The sequence below is a fragment of the Chiloscyllium plagiosum genome, chromosome 3 (assembly GCF_004010195.1).
Source record: "Chiloscyllium plagiosum isolate BGI_BamShark_2017 chromosome 3, ASM401019v2, whole genome shotgun sequence".
In the NCBI taxonomy this organism is placed as follows: Eukaryota; Metazoa; Chordata; class Chondrichthyes; order Orectolobiformes; family Hemiscylliidae; genus Chiloscyllium; species Chiloscyllium plagiosum.
The window spans coordinates 101,984,097-102,007,442 of record NC_057712.1 but is presented as its reverse complement, the minus strand read 5'-3'; positions in this window follow the sequence as shown (position 1 = coordinate 102,007,442).

Here is a 23,346-nt window from a genome sequence, read left to right as displayed (position 1 = left end):
TTGCCTATGCATTCTGTCTCTTCTTAACTGTACAATATTCTGAGAGGACTTGACTGGATCAGTGTAGAAGGTTTGTTTCCCCTTGTAGCAGAGTCCAGGACCAAAGGGCACAATCTCAGAGTAAGGGGTCACATATTTAAGGCACAGATGAGGAGGATTTTCTTCTCGCGGAGGGTTGTTGATGTTGGGTCATTAAAGATATTCAAGGTTGAGACAAACAGTTGTTTAATCAGTAAGGCAATCAAGAGTTAGGGGAAAGGCAGGAAAGTGGAGTTGAGGACATGAAATCAGCCATGATCTCATTGAATGCTGGAGCAGTCTAAATGGGCTGAATGGCCTACTTCTGCATCTATATCTTATGGACTCAACCCATTCAGTTTCTCATTTGCTAAGGTATTTCTATTTTTCCTGTGAAGGTGTATCATCTCATATTTGAAAATGAATTTAACAATTAACTCATGAAATCATCAATCAAAAAGGATTAATCTGAGCCAAAAGTTACATTATAAAAGGCACTGTTACTCAGCTTTGTGTATTCTTATTGATTTACACCTTTCTGGAAGTTAAACAGTCAGATGAAATTGCCTGTAGATCATGCAGCTTGAAATAAAGACAATGGAACTAGACTCACATTGAAATATATTTCAATACTGCTTTTCAATTGTTTAAAATGCTGATCCACATGGCCTGATTAAAGTGGCAGGATGGAAGAAGACCTGTCATCATGGAAGGTGCACCTCCCCCTCAGCATCACTCTCCAAAAAGACAGCAACCCACTTCTTTCCCACCCACCAATACGTACAAAACCTGCCCTCCAACCACTTTTTCTCCATCCCTATGATTCTGAACAACCCTCTGATAAAAGTCCCTGGACTTGTATTTCTCCAGAATCCATGGGGGGTCTCTTTCTGGAGCTGCCTGCCTTGTATCCCTCAATGGTTATGTGTCCAATCAGAATGTGGGACTTTCTCTCATTGAGGGGTTACAGCCCCATGCTTGGAGCTTGATCAGCAAAACCACATTGCTTTAGGGCTGGGGGCAGACATCTATCCAGCCTGTCAATTGGCCATTTCCTTGTCCTCCAAGGCAGTGAGCCATCCAGATCCCCAGAATTGTCCATTTAAGGAAAAATAAATCGATAATAAAAGGAAGGTGAAAGCTTGTTTCTCCTTATCCCTCTCAACCTCAAACTCAGTGCCCAATTAAAAAGCAACTTGAAACAACATACATTCACTGTAAACTCAGGGATACCTTCAAACTTCATCACTGCTGAAGAAACAAGACAATGGCTAAAATGTCAGGTCTCAAGGTCACTTTCATAACTTAAGGACTCTAAGAACTTTAAACTGCAATTGTCTTTTTAACCTTCCTGGCAGTGTGAGATATACTACACCACTTAATTTAAAGCCTATTAATTGTACTTGTGTCTATATATGATATTGTAGGCTTATCATTCTTCTTGAGTTTAGTGGATAATAAAATCTCTTTTTCTTTCATACAAGAGCACCTTGCAACTCGGCTCCTTCATTTTGATTGAGTTAGTTACATTTTAATTTAGGTGTGATAAGTGTTTGCTATAAAGAAATTGTTGCAACCATCCGACGGGGGGAGGGGTAAAAAGAGGGAAGTCAATCTCCCCTCTTCACCTGGTGTCAATGTATGTTACAATCATTCTCAGTGTCATATGTACTCCTCAGTTTGACATCATGCTTATATTCAAAAATCTACATAATTAATATTAATTACAGGAGAAAAGGCAATCCCAGGACTGATCCAATGGAATATAGCGTTCTATTTGGGTGGCACAGTGGCACAGTGGTTAGCACTGCTGCCTCACAGCGCCAGAGACCCGGGTTCAATTCCCACCTCAGGTGACTGACTGTGTGGAGTTTGCACGTTCTCCCTGTGTCTGCGTGGGTTTCCTCCGGGTGCTCCGGTTTCCTCCCACCATCCAAAGATGTGCAGGTCAGGTGAATTGGCCATGCTAAATTGCCCGTAGTGTTAGGTAAGGGGTAAATGTAGGGGTATGGGTGGGTTGCGCTTCGGCGGGGCGGTGTGGACTTGTTGGGCCGAAGGGCCTGTTTCCACACTGTAAGTAATCTAATCTTGCTTCAATCTCCTATCTTTGTTCCCCACATTGTTGTGGGTCTAGAGTCAGATGTAGGCCAGACCAAGCAGGGACAGCAAAATTCCTTCCTTAAAGGACATTAGTGAACCAGAGGTGTTTTTTTTTAATAATCAATGGCTAGTTTTTTAATTCCAAACTTATATTGAATTCAAATTTTCAGTATATGTCAAGGTGGGATTTAAACTCATGTCCCAGAGCACTAACTTAGGGCCGAAACAATAGAGAAAAAACAAAGCTCTACCAGATGCAAAAGCAGAAGTTGCTGGAAAAACTCAGTGACATCATCTGTGGAGGGAAAGAGGAGTTAGTGTTTCAGGTCCAGTGACTCTTCTAAAGACCTAAGTTAGTGGCAAAAACAGAAGTTATCAGAAAATCTCAGCAGGGTATTCAGAAGGGTTACTGGACCTGAAACGTTAACTCCGCTTTCTCTTCACAGATGTTGCCAGACCTGCTGAGTTTTTTCCAGCAATTTCTGAATTTGTCAGTAACTTCGGTCTCTAGATTTCTAGTCTAATGACATTAAGACTACACCACCACCTTCCCTAAACATGATGTAACATATTTCAGAAGCACTCACTACATATACTGTGAAAAACTCTGAAGTAGAGATAATTAGACAAGTGCTTTGCACAGAACAAAGTTGCACAATTAGATGAATGGCCAATACTTGTTGATGAAGGCATGTCAACAAGGGGTTAGTTCTACATCAAGTATTTCCATGGGATCCTCAAGGTTCAGAAAGAGAAATGAAGGGGCCTCATCTTAAAGGCAGCAACTCAAATAAGGCATCACTTCCTGAGTGAGATGTCAGCTTAGATTATGTGCTCATGTCCCAGAATGGAAGTTGAACCCACAAAATCCAGATCGAGAGTGAAAAATCAAAGTTTGTTTTTAACCAAAAGGAAAAGTCTTGGTCAACTCTTTTGGTGTTTAGGAACAGCGAAGAGCACTATATCATTTCACCAAGCACATGTCTCAATGCAATATTATGTCTACGGTATTTATTGTATGCTTGTAAAAAAAGTGTCTAAAAGTTTGCCAAACATTGTTTTATAATAACAGTGGTCTTTCAAGCTGGTCAACAGATCACAAAGTGAAGCCAAAGCAGTGACAGCTTAATTTCAGTAAATTTTCAAATAGGATGCCTTTGCACTGAACACAGGGCTATAGATGAGAAAAGTCAGCTAAAGTTATTCTTTCTGGTCTACTTTTCTCAGTCTCACACCTGTTTCCTGTATTGCACCAGTTTTGTTGCATCAGCTAATAAAAAAATCTAGGATTCTCATCAAAATTCAGTATTAAGTGAAACCTTTTCCATTATACACAACTGTTTTTAATACTTGCAGTCAAGTGTGAACTTGCCAGCTATATAGCAGCCCATCAATCAAGTTTTGGGCATGCTCAGTACGTGCCAGAATCTGTCAGCATCAGTACTGCCAATCAAATAGACACATATGTCAGAATTTAATTAGATTTTATTCAGATTTAATTCATTTCTTGTTTACATAGTGGAGAAGCCAATAATAACCTAACCTAAAGGCAAAAGGGTGTAAGTTATCCCTAAAATCTCCATTTCCTGTCAGTTTCAGAAATACTCTTACAATATGCTCCTCATTTTTGCATTAACGTACCATGTAAAATATGTGAAACAGATTTGATCTGCAAAGAAGCTTAACCTTGGAGAAATCTGACCAGAAAACTGAATGCTGTTGCAGGTGTTTATTTAGTTTCATGCTCCCTTATGTTTTCTTTGAAAAGGATTGCTGAGTTGGTAATTAAAACTGATTTAAAAGAAGAAGAAGAAGAAAAGAATTTTGCCAGTATATCACTGAAAAACTACCGATTAAAACAATGGCCATATTGGTGGATTCATGTTTAAGACTGGAACATAAGATGGAGAAGATGGTCCAGTGTGGAATCATGGAGTGCTGTAATGGTGTTAAACGCACCATCTTTTGGGTGAGATATTGAGTGCCTGCCTATTACACTTCTGTGAGCAGTTGGTGAAAGAGCAGAGTGTGGTCAAACTTTACTCAGTTTTAAATTTGTTCACAAAGTCAAACATTAAAACCGTAGATATTCAGAAATAATTATTACAGACCTCGGGAACAGATGGGACTTGTACCCAGGCCTCCTGGCTCAGAATTAGGGTCATTACCACAAAAGCTCTAATGCCATCTCAATAACTTACCACCGGTGCTAATAAATGTCTCTTTTATAAGTGCTGATAAAATGAATGCCCTCCATCTGCACATCCTTAACCTTAACTTATACAATTAACACTGTCTGCCCTCTCAAATGGATGTAAAAGATCTCACCTCATTATTTGAAGAAGAACAGGAGAATTTTCAGTTGCCTGGCCAACATTAATACATCATCTCCCACCTAAAACAGAATGATCATTTATTTCTTTGCTGTTTACAAAAGCTAGCTGATGTGAGAAAATTGACTGCTGCGATCCCTGCAGTACAAAGTGATTATATTTCAAAAGTATTTCATTGACTGGAACATACTTTGAGACATCCTGAAAAGCATTACTTAAACGCAGGGGTCTTTTAAAGTTCTTTACCATCAATTCTACAGTTACACTCCCTGGGAAGCTGGTACATACCTGGTAACACTGTCAGCACCACCTCCCCACAATACTTGGTTCCAGCCCAACTCACGCCCACGTGCACAACTATGCTCAGAGTAGCTGTGCCTCTTCCAAAGAGGTTGAGGAGATGCAGCTGCTGTTGCTGCCTACTCAAATGGAACACCTTCTTCTGCAAAAAAGAGAGAAGAATTTCTGTGAGCATGCTGCAGTATTCTTCTGTGAGGTGCCTGTTCTGTGTGATTAGCTGGTATCGTGTGGGAGTTATGAGAGGCTTGCAGCTGGAGTAGTTTCTTAAGGATAAGGTTCAGCATGTGTCCTGATTGACAGAGGCTTTTGGTAGGTCATCATGGATTGGGATGCATTGAGCAGCATTTGAGGTTTGTTGTGTGGTTACTCAGATATGAAATTTCAACAACCATTCCATGTCCTTGACCAATCATGTGAGCTTGTTAATCCTCTTGTAGCACTACGTCCAGCTTCTTTGATACTATCTTCATGCTTCTCTGTCAAGAAGACCTGCAGTCTCATTGAGTACTTGTATCTTTCATTCAACTTCCCTGTATCGAAGGATCTAGGGTTTCCAATCTGGCTTGTTGTGTTATTGATCTAGGCTCTTTCTGTTCTACAAGAATACAACCAGTTCAACAGTTCGTGAAACCAAAATGCACCTCTCTGTTGAGTGATGGAAGCTTGCTTTAGTTGGTGCTAGCCTTGCATGAGTTTAGGTTCCTGCTGAATGCACAACTGTTTAGTGGTACATTGTCATAAACTGACCATGTATAGTAGTGCCTATTTTATTCAACGTTTTACACAAAATATTTATTATAGAACAACAGACCATTTGGTTTTCTCGAGGTACTCAACCTAATCCCATTCAATCCCCATAATCGGTAATGCTCTCTCTTTTCTGATCTTTGTTGAACATTGTCTGTATAAATTAATATCCTCACGTCTTTTCTTTAGTTCTTTTCGTTACAACTCTAAGTGACGCCCTTCATTTGCCAACTTGCAGAATCAAAGCGAGAACAATTTATCACAATTTACCAAATTATAATCTTTAGGACCAACGTCATGTCATCCCATAATCTTCTCAGCTTTATTTGAAAACTGTGCAGAAGCACTGACATTCTCTCACTCTTATTGACTGTGGAAATCACACAAGTTGCATGGGGAATGCTTGGTCTCATATGGCAACCAGTCAGAGAGTGATAATTGCCATTTGGAAAGCTGCAATAAACATATTGCCAACACTTTTTTTTAGAAAGAAAATGTCTTTTTCGTTGGACGTGTCAGCGTTCCCACTGAAGCAGCTAGATGCCCCAGGCCTTTTACTTCTGCTGTGGTCTCGTGCATTGCACAGCAAAGGCTTATATTGTATTGTTCAGGCTTGAACAATTTCAGCACTGTCCAAACACAGGGCTGGATTTTCAGACAGGCTTTGGAGTCAGATCTGCCTGAAACATTGGACCACTCTGTCCATCCTGAGACTACATTTCCCCATTTGGTCAGTGCACCCAACAATGCTGGGTGCTGTTGGTAAGATTCTCTCTTATTCTCATTGCCTGGCATTTGCATGCCACAAATGTTACTTACCACGTTTCAGCCCAAGCCTGGATACTACTGTTTTTAGGCATCACTACTTTAGGGAAGCTGTGAGCAATGGTCCCTTTAAATTTTACTTTAAATTTTATTTTGGTGCCCATGCCTCCAAGGTCTATGTGCGGCATACCAAAAGGTGTACATGGAACCTCAGAGGAACCTTGGACATGTTGCCCAACCACACAGCTTAGGTGTAATGTGGACTGTGAGCATACAGCTAGGATCAGAAGCTGTGGACACTGGGAGAGCAAATGAAGTTCCTGGAGATGCAGCTGGCCCAGTTCAGCGGGCTGATACACAGAGTCCTTGCTGCAGCATTAGAGTTTCCAGTATAACCTGAGGTGCAGAAGCATCCTGTAAGTGGATCAGAGATGTGCCATGAGGGTTTTTAGAAACTGCCAGGTGCCACTGCCACTGTACATAGGGTGAGTGTGGTGGATGTGAATGGAGCACATGTTTTGGTGCCTAGTGTCAACATTCAAATTGTTCAAATCAAGCAGTGAGCTGAATCCTTTTCTCTGGTGCTTGGTCTGGTTTCCATGTTGAGCTTTCCTGACACTGATCTTGTTTGGCAAGCTTGGTAAAATGGGAGACTGAATATTAGTGAGGTGAGTAGGGCAGTTAACAAAGCGTTTAACAATCAATTGGTAACTTGCCGCACCACTCACGGAACATATTTCAGATGCTGCAAAATTTAAGGATGGCACAGTGCTCAGTGGTTAGCACTGCTGCCTCACAGCAGTAGGGACATGGGCTCAATTCCACTCTCAGGCAATTGTCTCTGTGGAGTTTGCATATTCTCCCTGAGCCTGCAGGATGTTCTGGTTTCCTCCCACAGTCCAAAGATGTACAGGTTAGGTGGATTGGCCATGCTAAACTACCCATAGTGCCCAGGGACGTGCAGGCTAGGTGGGTTAGCCACGGGAAATGTGGAGATACAGTAGGGATCTGGGACTGGATGGGATGCTCTTGGAAGGCTCAGTGTGGACTCAATGGGCTAAGTGGCATCTTTCTACTCTGCAAGGATTCTATTCTATGAAAATACTCCTGATGTTGAGATGGACCTCACCGCTAATGTTGCCTGATGCTGTCACATATCCCACCATAGTCACATTATCCAGACCACTATAAGTTTCCAACCCTCTGATTCTCTCTGCATACATGCTGCCTGATCTGCTGAGTTTCTCCATGCCTTTATATTTTTGTTTCAGACATCCAGCATCCACAGTATTATGTTTATATTCTCTATCTCCTCAGTGTAGTTGATCAGGCACATGGAATCTCCTTTGTTAACATGAATAGCTCATTAACGGTTGTCTATGGATGGCCAGGGTCACTTGGTTGGAACTCTTGTAGCCTTACAGAGAGCTTTCATCACGCGTTCTAAACTTTGGCATCAGTCTGATAGCATGAGCCAAGAAAGCAACTGATCCCAGGTGAATAGCTACAGCTGCCTGAAAGTTAGAGCCTTGAAGCCTGACTCTGAAATGTCTTGTAGAGCAAACTGATCTTCTGCCGAAAAACATTGTCAGATACTATCTTGATGTTATTCTATATCTCTGAAGGAACTCTTTCACTCCTGACTCCTGCCGTTTGGACTCTGACCTTCCAGTGAACTGATAGCTATTACTGTTCTGTTTTAATGTTCATAAATGTGTACAACAGTTCCTTTACTGTCTTTTTATTGTGCACATGTATGAAGTCAGCTAATCCCACTTCAGAATTGAATGTGAGAATTAATAAGACTGCCAGTTTAAATGTAAAAGAGAGTCGCCTGTGATTGAGTTTAAAATTGACTTCATGCAAAAGGGGGGTTTTAGGAAACAACCTTCAATGTTTCAAAATGAAATCATTGTGTGACAGAGAAGAATAAAGGGGTTCAGTCTGTCTTTGCTCTCCATAAAAAGGTACAATTAAGCCATTATCCTACAGCTCCCCCACAAGGCATTATCCCCATGAACAGTACACACTCATCACTTTATGCCCCACTCCTCCATCTCCCCAGTGTTGCTGTGATTGACAGAGATCATGCACAGGGTGCTTTCACTAATCTCCTTGAACACGTGAAGCCAAGAAGACATTTGGTATGCTTGCCTTTCTTGATCAGTGCATTGAGTGTAGGAGCTGGAGTGTATTGTTGCAGTGGACATTAGTTTGGCCACTTTTGGAATACTGCATTTAATTCTGGTCTCCCTGCAATAGGAAGGATGTTGTGAAACTTGAAACGGTTCAAAAAAGATTTACAAAGATGATGGAACAAAGAACACAGAATATTACAGCACAGGAACAGGCCCTTTGGCCCTCCAAGCCTGCATTGATCCTTATCCTCTATCTAAATCTGCCATTTACTTTCTAAGGGTCTGTATCTCTCTGCTCCCTCCACATTCTTGTATCTGTCCAGATACTTCTTAAATGATGCCTCTACCATCTCTGCTGGCAATGCATTCCAGGCACCCACCACACTTTGCGTGAAGAACTTTCCACGTATATGCCCCCTAAACTTCTCCCCTCTCACTTTCAACTCATGACCCCTAGTAATTGAGTCCTCCACTCTGAGAAAAAGCTTCTTGCTATCCACCCTGTCTACACCTCTCATGATTTTGTAGGCCTCAATCAGGTCCCCCCTCAACCTCCTTTCTAAAGAAAATAATCCTAATCACTCAACCTCTCCTCATAACTAGCACCCTCCATACCAGGCAACATCCTGGTGACCCTCCTCTGCACCCTCTCCATAGCATCCACATCCTTTTGGTAATGTGGCGACCAGAACTGTACATAGTATTCCAAATGCGGCCGAACCAAAGTCCTATACAACTGTAATATGAGCTGCCAACTCTTGCCCCGTCCGCTGAAGGAAGGCATGCCATATGCCTTCTTGACTACTCAATTGACCTGCTTTTCCATCAACAATGGACCTGAACACCGAGATCTCTGTGTACATCAATTTTCCCCAGGATTTTTCCATTTATTGTATAGTTCACTCTGGAATTGCATCATCCAAAATGCGTCACCTCACATTTGTCCAGATTGAACTCCATCTGCCATTTCTCTGCCCAACTCTCCAATCTACCTATATTCCGCTGTATTCTTTGGCAGTCCCCTTCATAACCTGCAACTCCACCAATCTTATTGTCATCTGCAAGCTTGCTAATGAGGCAACCTACACCTTCCTCCAAATCATTTATGTATATTACAAGCAACAGAAGTCCCAGCACGAATCCCTGTGGGACACCACTGGTCATAGGTTTCCATTTTGAGAAGCTCCCTTCCACTACTACTCTCTGTCTCCTGTTGCCCAACCAGTTCTCTATCTATCTTGCCAGAACACCATGGAACCCATGTGACTTCACCTTCTTCATCAGCCTACCATGGGGAACCTTATCAAACGCCTTACTAAAGCCCATGTATATGACATCTACATCCATTCCTCATCATTCAACTTTGTCACCTCTTCAAAAAATTCAATTAGGTTTGTAAGAATATGACCTTCCCTGCACAAAACCATGCTGCTTATCATGGATGAGCCCATTTTCTTTCAAATGGGTATATATCCTATCTTCTCCAGTAGCTTCCATACCACTGACGTTAAGCTCACAGGTCTGTAATTACTCGAATTATCTTTGCTACCCTTCTTAAACAATATTGCCAGGGTTGGAGAATTTAAGCTATGGGGAGAGGCTGAGTGGCTGGGGCTATTTTTCCCTAGAGTGTCGGAGGGTTTTATAGAGGTTTATAAAATCATGAGGGGCATGGATAGGGAAAATAGCCAAAGTCTTTTCCCCAAGGTAGGGGAGTTGAAAACAAGAGGGCATAGGTTTAGGGTGAGAGGGGAAAGATTTAAACAGGACATAAGGGGCAACATTTTCATGCAGAGGGTGGTGCGTGCATGGAAAAAGCTGCCTGAGGAAATGGTGGAGGCTGGTACAATTACAACATTTAAAAGCCATCTGGATGGTATATGGGGCAAATACTCACAAATGACTAGATTAATTTTGGATATCTGGTCGGTATGGACAAGTTGGACCAAACGGTCTGTTTCCGTGTAGTACATCTCTATGACTCCATGTACAGTGTTCAGTTGGAGGTAATCGAGGATAAGTGCATTCTAAATTGCCTCTCTGAGGCTCCTCTGTCTTTATCTGACACATGAGGGGCTGTGGCGTCATGTTGTCTTCCTCAGGATTGAATGGTGTAGGTCATCTATCTCTAACCCTAACTCTAAATGTAACACTAGCTTAACCCTAACTCTAACTGTAACCCTGACCCTAACTTGGACCCTAACCTAACTCTAAATCGAACTCTAACATAGAACATAGAACATAGACCATTACAGCACAGTACAGGCCCTTCGGCCCTCAATGTTGCACCGACATGCGAAATTAATCTGATGCCCACCCAACCTAGACCGTTCCATTATTAATCTGATGCCCACCCAACCTAGACCGTTCCATTATTAATCTGATGCCCACCTAACCTATACCGTTCCATTATTAATCGGATGCACACCTAACCTACATCATTCCATTATTATCTATATGTATGTCCAATGCCCATTTAAATGGTCTACTACTGTTGCAGGCAGGTCTTTCCATGCCGCTACTATTCTCTGAGTAAAGAAACTATCCTAGTATCTGTCCTAAATCTATCACTTCTCAATTTAAAGCTATGCCCCCTTATGTTAGCCTTCAGCATCCGTAGATAAAGGGTCTCACTGTTCACCCTGTCTCACCCGCTGATTATCTTATATGCCTCGATTAAGTCACCTCTCAACTCGCTTCTCTCCAACAAAAACAACCGCAGTTCCCTCAGCCTTTTCTCGTAAAACCTTCCTTCCATACCAGGTACCATCCCAGTAAATCTCCATTAAACCCTTTCCTAAGCTTCCACATACTTCCTATAATGTGGTGACCAGAACTGTATGCAATACTCCAGGTGCGGCCTTACCAGCATCTTGTATACCAGAAGCATGACCTCGTGGCTCCGAAACTCAACCCCCCCTTCCTAACCTTGCCGTAATCTTAACCTTAACCCTAACCCTAACCCTGAACCTGACCCTAACCCTAATCTAACTTTAACCCTAATCCTGGCCATAGCCCTAACCTTGGCCCTAACCCGAACTCTAACTCTAACCCTAGCCCTAATCTTAACCCTAACCTTGACTCTATCACAACTTCTCCTTTACATAAAGATTAGTTAATTCTTGTTCTTCCAATTTATACCATTTGTTGTGTAGAGAGAGAGAGCAGTGCCACATTGTGCCCTCTCCCTGCTCTTGCCATTCAAGTCTGGGGAGGAAATAGGAATTAGATTAGATTAGATTACTTACAGTGTGGAAACAGGCCCTTCGGCCCAACAAGTCCACACCGCCCCGCCGAAGCGCAACACACCCATGCCCCTACATTTACCCCTTACCTAACACTACGGGCAATTTAGCATGGCCAATTCACCTGACCTGCACCCGGGGGAAACCCACGCAGACATGGGGAGAATGTGCAAACTCCACACAGTCAGTCGCCTGAGGCAGGAATTGAACCCGGGTCTCTGGCGCTGTGAGGCAGCAGTGCTAACCACAAGTAGTGAATGAAGTAGTGCTGGGGGACAGTGTAATTAGGAGGTCGGATACTGTTCTCTGCAGTCGAAAGCTGGAATCCCGAATGATGTGTCGCCTACCCGGTGCCAGAGTTTAGTGTAGCTTCCCGAAGCTGGAGGTGGAGGGGATGGATCCATTCGTCATCATTCATGTTCATACACATGGCATCGATAGAACTAGAAAGGAGGTACTGTATAAAAATGTTGATAAGTTAGGAATTAAATCATAAAGGAGGACTTCCAAGGTTTAGTGTTAATCCAGAGGATTGGGTAAGTTTTAAAAACCAAAAAAAAGAGAATCAAGCAGAAAGATAAACTTTGTGGGTGAACCTACAAATAATATTAAGAAAGCTAACAAGAGTTTCTTGAAATATATTATAAGGAAGAGAGAGCTCAAAGTTAACATAGGCCCTTTGAAGAGACCAAGACTGGGAAAATAATAAGAGGGAACAAAGAAATGGCAATTAAGGTGAACAAATACTTGGTATCAGTCTTCATAGTAGATGACACCAGCAGTATTCCAAAATTACTAAATAATCAATGGACAAAAGTGGGAGAGGAAGTAAATACAATAACTATTACTAGAGAAAAAGTGATATAAAAACTAATGGGGATAAAGACCAATAAGTCCCCTCGATCCGACTGGATGCATTCTAGGAAATTAAACGAAAAAACTACTGAGATCGTGAATGGACTGTTAGGAAACCGTCCAAGAATCCTTAGATTCTGGAAAAGCCTCAGAGATTTGGAAAACCTAATATCTTTATTTAAAAAAGGCCATTGCTTATCAACTATTACTGGGAATATGTTACAGACTATTATAAAGGATGGAATAGCAGATCATTTAGAAATACATAGTGTACTCAAACTGAGTCAGCATGGCTTCACAAAGGGGAAAAAATGTATGTCAAATTTATTACACTTCTTTCAGGAAGTAACAACAGGATAGATAAAGGGGAATCAGTAGAGATAATATATTTGGATTTTCTGAAGGCATTTGGTAAGTACCATATGGTATACCACTTGATAAGATAAAAGCTCATGGTGTTGGAGGTAGTATTTTAGCATGGGTAGAGAATTGGTCAACCAATAGAAGACAGAGAGTTGGGATAGGGGATCATTTTCAGGATGGCAACCTGTAGCTAGTTAAGTGCTACAGGGATCATTGCCAGGGCCACAAATATTTACAAAATGTATTAATGAATTAAATGACGAAAGTGAACATACGACAGCCAGGTTTGTGGATGTTATGAAAATAAGTGGAAACACAAGTGATAAGGGTGATACAAAGAGTCTACAGAGGGATACAGACAGTTTAAGAGGGTGAATAAACTTGGCAGATGAAAAGGCTTTACAAAAATGTCAGTTTATGCACTTTAAAAGGAAGGATAGAGGAAATAAATATTATTTAAATGGAGAAAGACTGTATATCGCTACAGCAGATATGAATTTGGGGTTCCTCGTGCATAAATCACAGAAGACTAGTATACAGATTCAGCAGGTAATAGGGAAGGCAAATAGAATATTTTCCTTAATTTCAAAGGGAATGGAGTATAAAAAGAGGAGAGTCTTGCTAAAGCTGTGCAAGGCACTAGTCAAATCAATGCCGGAATTTTGTGAACTACTCTGGGCTTCTTATCTAAGAAAATATATGTACTGTCATTGGAGGCAGCCCAGAGAACATCTACTAGGCTGACCCTGGGTATGCAGGGACCGTTTTATGAGGAGAGGTTGATAAAATTGGGCCTGTATTCATTGGCATTTAAAGGAAAGAGATGCAACCTTTATGAAACATACAAAATTCTTAGGGGATTTGACAAGGTAAATGCAAGATGTGGAGAGCCAGTGTTGGACTGGGTGGACAAAGTTAAAAATTACACAATACCAGGTTATAGTCCAACAGGTTTATTTGGAAACACTAGCTTTTTCATCAGGTGATTGTGGAGCAGGACAACAAGAACCTTTAACAAAAGATTACAGTGTTATGCAACTGAAATTATATAATGAACAAACCTAGATTGCTGTTAAGTCTTTCATCTTTTAGAATGGGTTGCAGGTTTCGGTTCATTAATATGTAAATTCCAGAACTTCTTTTAAGCCACCTTCTCGAGAAAACTTAAGGTTTTGTTAATAAAACATGACAACTCAGCTCAGACAATGCATTAAAGGTGTAAGGTTAGAGTTTGTATTCCAATCTTAAGTCAGACTGGTTCTATTTCCAAAGTGGAATTTATAAAACATTGCATGGATTGACTGCCTTCATTAACTGCCTACAGATTCTGCACTTTTTCAGCAAAATAGAATGTATCTGCAAATATAATTCTGCAAATTCACCCCATTGATTTACATTTATGCGTGTTTGCATGAGAGAGAAAGAGAGTGTGATTGTCTGCATGTGAGTGTGTGCATGTGAGTGTGAGTCTGCATGAGAGAGTGTGTGTTTGTGTATGCTTGGTAAAGTGTATGTGTGTGTGTGAGTGTAATAGAATATAAGCCTGTGAGAGGGTGTGTGCAAGGGTGTGAATTTAGTGGGTGTATATATGTGTATATAAGAGAGGGTCTGCATGAGTGTGTGAGTATGTAAGAGTCTGTGTGTGTTTGTGTGTGTATGTGTGTGTGAGAGAGAGAGAATATATAGTGTAGTGGGGTCACCTGTAGTGTGACATGAGCCCAAGGTCCTAGTTGAGGCCATCCTCATGGGTACCGATCTTGGCTAGCAGCCTCTGCTTCCTCACTCTGTGTTATTGCATATCCGGAAGTTCGCCTTGGAGGACGGTCACACAAAGATCCAAGGCCGAACGTCCCTGACTGCTGAAGTGTTTACTGACTGGGAGGGAACACCCCTGTCTGGCGACTGTTGTGCAGTGCCCATCCATCTGTTGCAATTCAGCTGATGATGCCTATCTCACATACTACAAGCAAGGATGCCCCGAGATATGATACAATGGTGAAACCAGGCAGACACTATGACAACAGATTAATGGACACCGCATTGGATGTTGGGACATTGAGTAATTTTAGAAGGAGTTAGGCAGGTTTATTTCGTAATGCATTGAAGGATTATCGAGAGATTAGAGTCATAGAGCCATAGAGATGTACAGCATGGAAACAGACCCTTCAGTCCAACCTGTCCATGCTGACCAGATATCCCAACCCAATCTAGTCCCAGCTGAAAATGTGTTGCTGGAAAAGCGCAGCAGGTCAGGCAGCATCCAAGGAACAGGCGAACCATTCCAATCTAGTCCCACCTGGCCCATATCCCTCCAAACCCTTCCTATTCATATACCCATCCAAATGCCTCTTAAATGTTGCAATTGTACCAGCCTCCACCACTTCCTCTGGCAGCTCATTCCGTACACGTACCACCCTCTGCGTGAAAAGGTTGCCCCTTTTATATCTTTCCCCCTCACCCGAAACCTATGCCTGCTAGTTCTGGACTCCCCGACTCCAGGGAAAAGACTTTGTCTATTTATCCTATCCATGCCCCTCATAATTTTGTAAACCTCTATAAGGTCACCCTTCAGCCTCCGATGCTCCAGGGAAAACAGCCCCAGCCTGTTCAGCCTCTCCCTGTAGCTCAAATCCTCCAACCCTGGCAACATCCTTGTAAATCTTTTCTGAACCCTTTCAAGTTTCACAACATCTTTCCAATAGGCATGAGACCAGAATTGCACACAATTAGATTCCCTACAGTGTGGAAACAGGCCCTTCACCCCAACAAGTCCACACCGACCATCCGAAGAGTAACCCACCCAGTCCCATTTCCCTCTGACTAATGCACCTAACACTATGGGCAATTTAGCATGGCCAATTCACCTAACCCGCACATCTTTGGACTGTGGGAGGAAACCAAAGCACCCGGAGGAAACCCATGAAGACACAGGGAGACTGTGCAAACTCCACACAGACAGTCGCCCAAGGCTGGAATCGAGCCTTGGACTCTGGTGCTGTGAGGCAGCAGTGCTAACCACTGAGTCAACATGCCACCCCGGCAGGCAGGAAAGTACATTTGAAGCTGAAACAAGATTAGCCATGATCCTATCAAATAGTGGAGCAGATTGAGTTAAAAATCACACAACACCAAGTTATAGTCTAACAGGTTTATTTGGAAACACTGCTATCGGAGGGCTGCTCCTTCAACCCCTGATGAAGTCCAACACTGACACCTTCAAATAATGGAGCAGTCTTGAGGGACTGAATTGCTGACTCTTGCTCCTAGTTGTTATGTTCTTTAGATTCGTTGACCCTGAAATTCCTCTAAATTCAAGAAAAAAGTTTTTTTAACATAAAACATTTTTAAGCCATTCAATTTGTAGTTGTCACTTTGTTTTCCTTTGTGATTCATACTAACGCTGATGAAGCGTTCCGCCTCATTACACTGTTGCTCAAACATCAAATTAACATGAATCTCCACTGATTCATTTATTCCCCCATGGGTCCTCAGGATCTTAAAACACCTTCCTTCCCTCAATTTTCCTTCTATAATCTACAGGCCTTTAACCCCATGCACAGTAACACCTAACCATTACTTTTTGATTTATCTTGCCTTCCCACCTACATTTAACACATTATAGCCCTGACCTTTCACCTCGGTTTCTCGACGAGGAAGGAATAGTTATGACCAGAAAGCAGCATAGTTATTAAAGTAAGCTCCCTGTGGATTAACAAATACCTGAAAAAAACTTTCCTCGGCCTAGTGTTAATCACAACAGGCCCCTGATAATCTTTAACAGTAACATATAAATGTAGAGAAACTTATATTATTTGTCCTCATCATTGTGGTATTAAAGACAAAAGAGTGTTTTAACGAAACTTTGTATTGGCACAATGGCACAAATTGTATTCTGTTTTAAAGTTGCAAGATCCATAGTTCACAATTATTAGGTGACAGACCAACTTCTTACTCAAGGTCAGTAACATTATGCCCCTATTTTACTGTGGGTATCAATCTCCATTACAGATCACTTTTCCAGATTTTTGTAAAAAAAAGTCAGTGTCATGAGATTAATGTGATCATAACTGTTAAAACTAACATTTTTACTGCGCTTGGAGCAAAATGAATACCAGCAAAGAAACAAGAAAGAAAGAGGGTTGGCGAGCTACTGTAGAGCTAATAAATGGAAAGGAAAGAAAAAGACAAAACAGTGAATATTCATTTATGTGGCCATTTTCACAATCTCAAAATATCCAACGAAGGTATGTTTATTCATTCACAGGACGTGGCTACTGTTGGCTGGGTCAGCATTTAGTGCCCATCCCTAATTGCCCTTGAGAAGGCAGTGGTGAGTTGCTTTCTTGAACTGCTGCAGTTCATGTTGTATAGATATATCAACAATACCGTTAGCAAGGGAGTTCCAGGATTTTGACCCAGTGACATTGAAGGAACACTGATACAGTTTCAAATCAAGGTGGTTGGAGGCTTTGAGGAGCATTTGCAGGTGGTGGTGATCTCATGCATCTGCTGCAGTAGTTGTCACTGCTGTAACACTGGAGGCACAAGAATTAATTTCAGGTCACTCAAACAGCAATGTGATACAGCACCAGTCCTTCCATTTTGCACACTGATTGTTCGACAAATGTTGGTTAGATGCAAAAAATTTGTTTTTGTCTATACTGAATAGAATCTAAGAATTGGATTTTACACAATTTAAGATGTTGTAATTGGCTCATCCTCAGTTTGTCAGGAGACCAACTTGAAACATCCAATAATATTTGTAAAAGAGAGAAAGCAGAGTTAATGTTTAGGCTCCAGTGACCCTTCTTCAGCAGTTTTAGAGTCAGAGAGTCATAAAGTTATGAAACAGACCCTTCGGTCCAACCAGTCTGACCATAATTCCAAACTAAGCTGGTCCCACCTGCCTGCACTTGACCGATATCCCTCCAAACATTTCTTATTCATTTGCTTATCTAAATGTCTTTTAAACAATCTAACTGTACCTGCATCCATCACTTTCTCTGGGAGTTCATTCCACACATGAACCACTCTCTGTGTAAAAAAAATACCCCTCATGTCTTTAAAATCTTTCTCTTCTCACCTTAAAATATGCCCTCTAGCTTTGAAATCCCCAATCCGAGGGGAAAGAAACCTGCCACTCACCTTATCTATACCCCTCATGATTTCATAAAGCCCCACAAGGTCAACCTCCTGTACTTCAGTGAAAAAAGTCCTTACTTATCCAATCTCTCCTTGTAACTCAAGCCCTCCATACTGAAGAAGGGTCACTGGACCTGAAACATTAACTGTACTTTCTCTCCACAGATGTTGTCAAACCTGCTGAGTTCCTCCAGCAATCTCTGCTTTTGTTTCAGATTTCCAGCATCTGCAGTTCTTTGTTTTATAATATTTTTAATGCCCTCTGCTGCTAAGGCCAACCAATTGCCATTTTCAAACATCCATCAAGATTGTGTGCATCATTTTCTAATGATCTACTGATCAAATGGAAACAATACATTTCAAAAAGATTTTATAATGCCAGCAATTAAATTCAAGCCATTCAGTAAAATGTCACAACTTCTGTTAAAGTATTTTTTTTTATTTGGTGTGTGACTAACATTAAACGTTACTTCAAAGAATCCACAATGAAGGGTTCAGTTCAGTAAAGCAGTCACAATGATTTTGAACTTTTAGGAAAATATAAATTAGTAGATGCTATTAACACACCCAGTGATTAATGTTTGGCAAATGAGCCCTTCAATTAATGGTCTTCAATTGTATTCGGCTGTGTTTGACAGTTTCTTTGGGCTGAGTTAAAAATCACACATCAGGTTATAGTCTAACAGGTTCATTTGGAAGCACTAGCTTTCTGACAACCACCTGATGAAGGAGCAGCACTCCGAAAGCTAGTGCTTCCAAATAACCCGGTTGGACTATAACTTGGTGTGTGATTTTTAACTTTGTCCGCCCCAGTCCAACACCAGCATCTCCAAATCTTTGGGCTCAGTCTTTCCTTTTTTGGCTAAGTGTCAGCTCTGTGGGTTTTTTGAAAGGCTTCTCTTTGTGAGGCTGAGGAGATTTCTCATGACATCTTATCAAACTCATCTCATTAACTTCCTACCTTGCCCCATGTTTTTCCTCTCATCTAATTTTAGTACCATCTTACCATGTTCCATTCTCAGAACAACTCGCAACTCAGTGAATATCTGATGAAACACTAGTATCCCTGATGCCCATGCCACCTTCAAAAGCCCTCTGTGCACCAAGGACAAAACAATGACAATCCAATGTTGCTCCTCACATGTAAGGATAATGACACAGTAGCCACAAAGCCATGCTGCTGTAAATGGAATATTCCCTGAAGTAAAGGCATCAGGCACCCTTACCAACAGTCCACCACAACTTGACTGGGCTGAATAGTATTTCCAACCACTTTCTGACATTGCGATTTGGTTGAATAAACTTGCAGTGTGTTGGCTGCACATGCAGCTGGCATGTGCTTTTTGTGTTAGATTGACATCATAGTGTGCCTTTCAGTGCTAATTGATCTGCATGCTAAGTGACCTACATGTTGATTGGGCAGGTTCCACAATGATTGTGAAGGGTTGGCAACTCTTGGGTGCCAATATCTGTGGACAAGGGGTATACGCGGTTGGTGCCCATGGATCATGGCCTGAAATGCTGAGCAGGATGGAAGCTCCTCCCAGCCAGTAGTGAACTGAAAATGTCAAGTATCCACTCTGACGGTTCTCAATGTTCTGTACGTTCAGTGTGTTTGATAAGAAGCTGCATATTAATGAGGTGAGATGTGCATTTAATAAGGCAGTTAACAGGGAACAATCCCTCTTAACTGGCAACTCACTATTGTAGGCAAGATCTCAAACAATGACAAGACAGAATACAGGAAAGAGATAATGGGGTGTGACCTCCATGATCCTTTGAGAGAAGTAATTTCTCCACATCTCTGTTTTAAGTCTGCTACCTATTAAGTCTGCTATCCTACAGGCACTGAGGATGTCACCTAGACAGGGGACGAAACGTTTGCAACAAAAACTTCCAGCTCGGCGAACAGAATCACAGCAACGAGCACCTGAGCTACAAATCTTCTCACAACCTTTGAACCTATTACACTATAACTTTGACCTCTCATTCTGGATTGCCTCATATGAGGAGGCAAAAAAAGCTGCAGATGCTGGAATCCAAAGCAGGCAAGCAGGAGGCTGGAAGAACACAGCAAGCCAGACAGTATCAGGAGGTGGAGAAGTCAAGATTTCGGGGATAACCCTTCTTCAGGAATGGGGGTGAGGGCCTGTACCTCCTTCATCAATCCCGTTTAGCATCTTATATACTTCAAATTAAATCTTCTCTCATTCTTCTAGACCAGAAAGCATAGGCCTAAACTACTCAATCTCGCTTTGGAAGAAAAACTCTAGAATCAATCTAGAGAACCTTCCCTTTACTGCATCTAACATAGCTGTATCCCTTCTCAAGTAAGGGGACTGAAATATTCAAACTGCTGTCTCACCAATATCTTATACAATTGCAGCAATGCTTCTCATTTTATAATCTATTCCTTTCGCAATACATGCCAAAATTCCATTTGCCTTCATTATTACCTGCTGTATCTGCATAATAGTCTCCTGCGATTCATACACAAGGACCCTGCAATCCTTCTGCACCAAAGCAGTCTTGAGTTTCTCTCCATTTCGATAATAAGTTATCTTTGTATTCCTCCAACCAAATTGATAACCTCAAACTTCAAGTCAAAGAGTCAGAGAGATGTACAGCACGGAAACAGACCCTTCAGTCCAATTCGTCCATGTCAAACAAATATCCTAACCTAATCCAGTCCCATTTGCCAGCACTTGGCCCATATCCCTCTAAACCCTTCCTATTCATATGCCTATACAGTGCTGTTTTTAGCATCCAGGAGTCTTCCAGCTAATCCATTTGGCTGATACCGTGTTATCCATATTAAATTTTGTCTACCAAATTTTGGCTCATTCACCGAACTTATCCTTAACCATTTGTAAATTTCTTATTTTCTCATTGCAACTTATTTTCCCAGCTATTTCAGTGTCATCTGAAAAGTTAGCTATAATGCCTTCTATCTTTGCATGCAGGTCATTAATATAAATTGTGGATAGTCAGAACCATAATATTTGAACCCTTTAGCATCGCACTAATTACATCTTTCCGATCAGAAAAAGGCCCATTTATCCAGACTCGCTGTTTCTGTTGATTAGTCAATCCTCTATCCAGATTGGTATATTACCCCTAATCCCATGTAATCTTACCTTGTGTGTGGCACCATATCAAAAGTCTTCTGGAAGTCCAGATATACCACATCTATACAATCCCCATTATCGACCTTGCTTACCACATCTTCAAAAACTCTAGCGAATTAGTCAAACATGATTTAACCTTTATAAAGCCATGCCAACTCTGATGGTTTTTATTTTGACTTTCCAAACATCCTTCAATTACTTCCTGAATAATGGATTCTAACAATTCCTGATGGCATATGTTAAACTAACTGATCTGTAGTTTCCTACTTCCTTCCTCCCTCCCTGTTTGAATAAGACTGTTATATCAGCATTTTTCAAATTCACTGAAACCTTTCCAACATTCAGGGTATTTTGGAATATTATAACCAATGAATCCACTTTTTTTCTGCTGACACTTTCTTTAATACCCTAGGATGTAGGCAATCAGGCCCTGGGGACTTGTCTGTCTTCAGTCCCAATAGGTTACTCAGTACTTTTTCCCTAGTGACGATGAAGATTGTTAAAGTTCCTCCCTTTCTATAACCTCAGCGTGTTCTTTGACTATTGGGTTGGTCCTCGTGTCCTCCACCATGAAAACTAAAGCAAATGTTGATTTAGTGTCTCTCCCATTTCTGTGGTCTTCACTGTTAACTCCACAGTCTCATCTTCCAAAGAGCCAACACTCACTCTAGCTCCTCCTTTCCTTTTTATATACTTACAGAAACTTTTGCCATCCATTTTCATATTCTGCTCTCGTTTGCTTTCATAATTTACCTTTTGCTCATTTGATGATTCTTTTAGGAGAAAGTGAGGACTGCAGATGCTGGAGATCAGAGTTGGAAAGTGTGGTGCTGGAAAAGCACAGCAGGTCAGGCAGCATCTGAGGAGCAGGAGAGTCGACATTTGGGCATAAGCCCTTCATCACTTTTTAGTAACCCTTTTCTGACTCTTAAAAGTTTCTCAATTTTTCAGCCTGCAGTATGGCAAGCCTTTGGTAGGTGCTGTCAAAGAAGCCATGGCGAATTGGCTACTGACTGGCATGTGTGATATTGGCGACATCAGGGGGAGGCTGAGGTGGATCTTCCTCTCTGCAATACTGGCCATAGATTGGAGCAATTGCTTCAATTGTATCTTTGCATTTCTGTACCCTCGCTTTAGCTATCAAAAGCTATGCTGCTGAATAACAGTTAAACTGGGAAAGCAGCAGTCTCACCACCTGTTTTCAGAATGTCAACTCTGTTAGCACATTTGAGCTCCCCGAAAATGCAGGGTAAAACAAAATAAGGAAAAAAAAGATCCATTTCAGGGCTGATGTGTGCAAAGGAAGTGCACTCTGTGCAATATTTTGTTGACCTTCCCGACTAAAGTTCAGTTTGTATTACACCAGATTTTCAAAACTGAGCTGGCTGTTTCTACTTTAGATGCTGATCTTTTAAAGAAAACGTGAGCTGTGGTAGCGTCATGTAAAATTACAATTCTTTAGTGCCAATGGTTAATTACAGCCTGTGTAAGCCAACAAAAAGAATAATATACCAATTTGAGCAAAATCAATAGCACAGGCCATTTCTGTCAGCATACCTAATGTCCAAGCAATCACTGGCACAGTCCACTGATTCTTTTAACAATAACGCAATAATTCCAGAAATCTGGAATTAATATACTACAAGGTTGGCCAATTAATCACTGATACTCTATATGATACAATGCAATGCTGTTGTCTTAAGCACTTTGGCTGAAATATTAATAATTGTGCAATTATCATTCATTTCATAATATTTACATTTTTAAATAATGTACATGTCTGGCCAGATACAGCCAAACCTGTTTTATAATACAAACATTACACTGGGATCTACCCACACATGTCTATAGCCTCGGTCGAGGAAAATGTTCTCTGTGTACAGGGTGGTGCTGTTTCTCCTCATGTTGTTATGTAAACTCTTGTGAGGGGCAGTACATAAATTGTTGACAACTTCCTAACCTTCTTTAAACCTACATTATATCACTTAATGATGATTTGCCTCTCTTTATAGGTATTTTAATTAACTGTTCAGGTGAGTTATGACACACCTCTGGAGCAAGTGAGAATTGAATCCAGGCCTTTGGGCTCAGAGTTTTAGACACGCTGTGCAAGATAGAGGCTGCTAACTTGCCCACTCAGCTGAATTCTTATACTGTAATCCTATTTCACAATCTCCATCATGACAAGAGATAACAAGGCAGCCTATGTGCG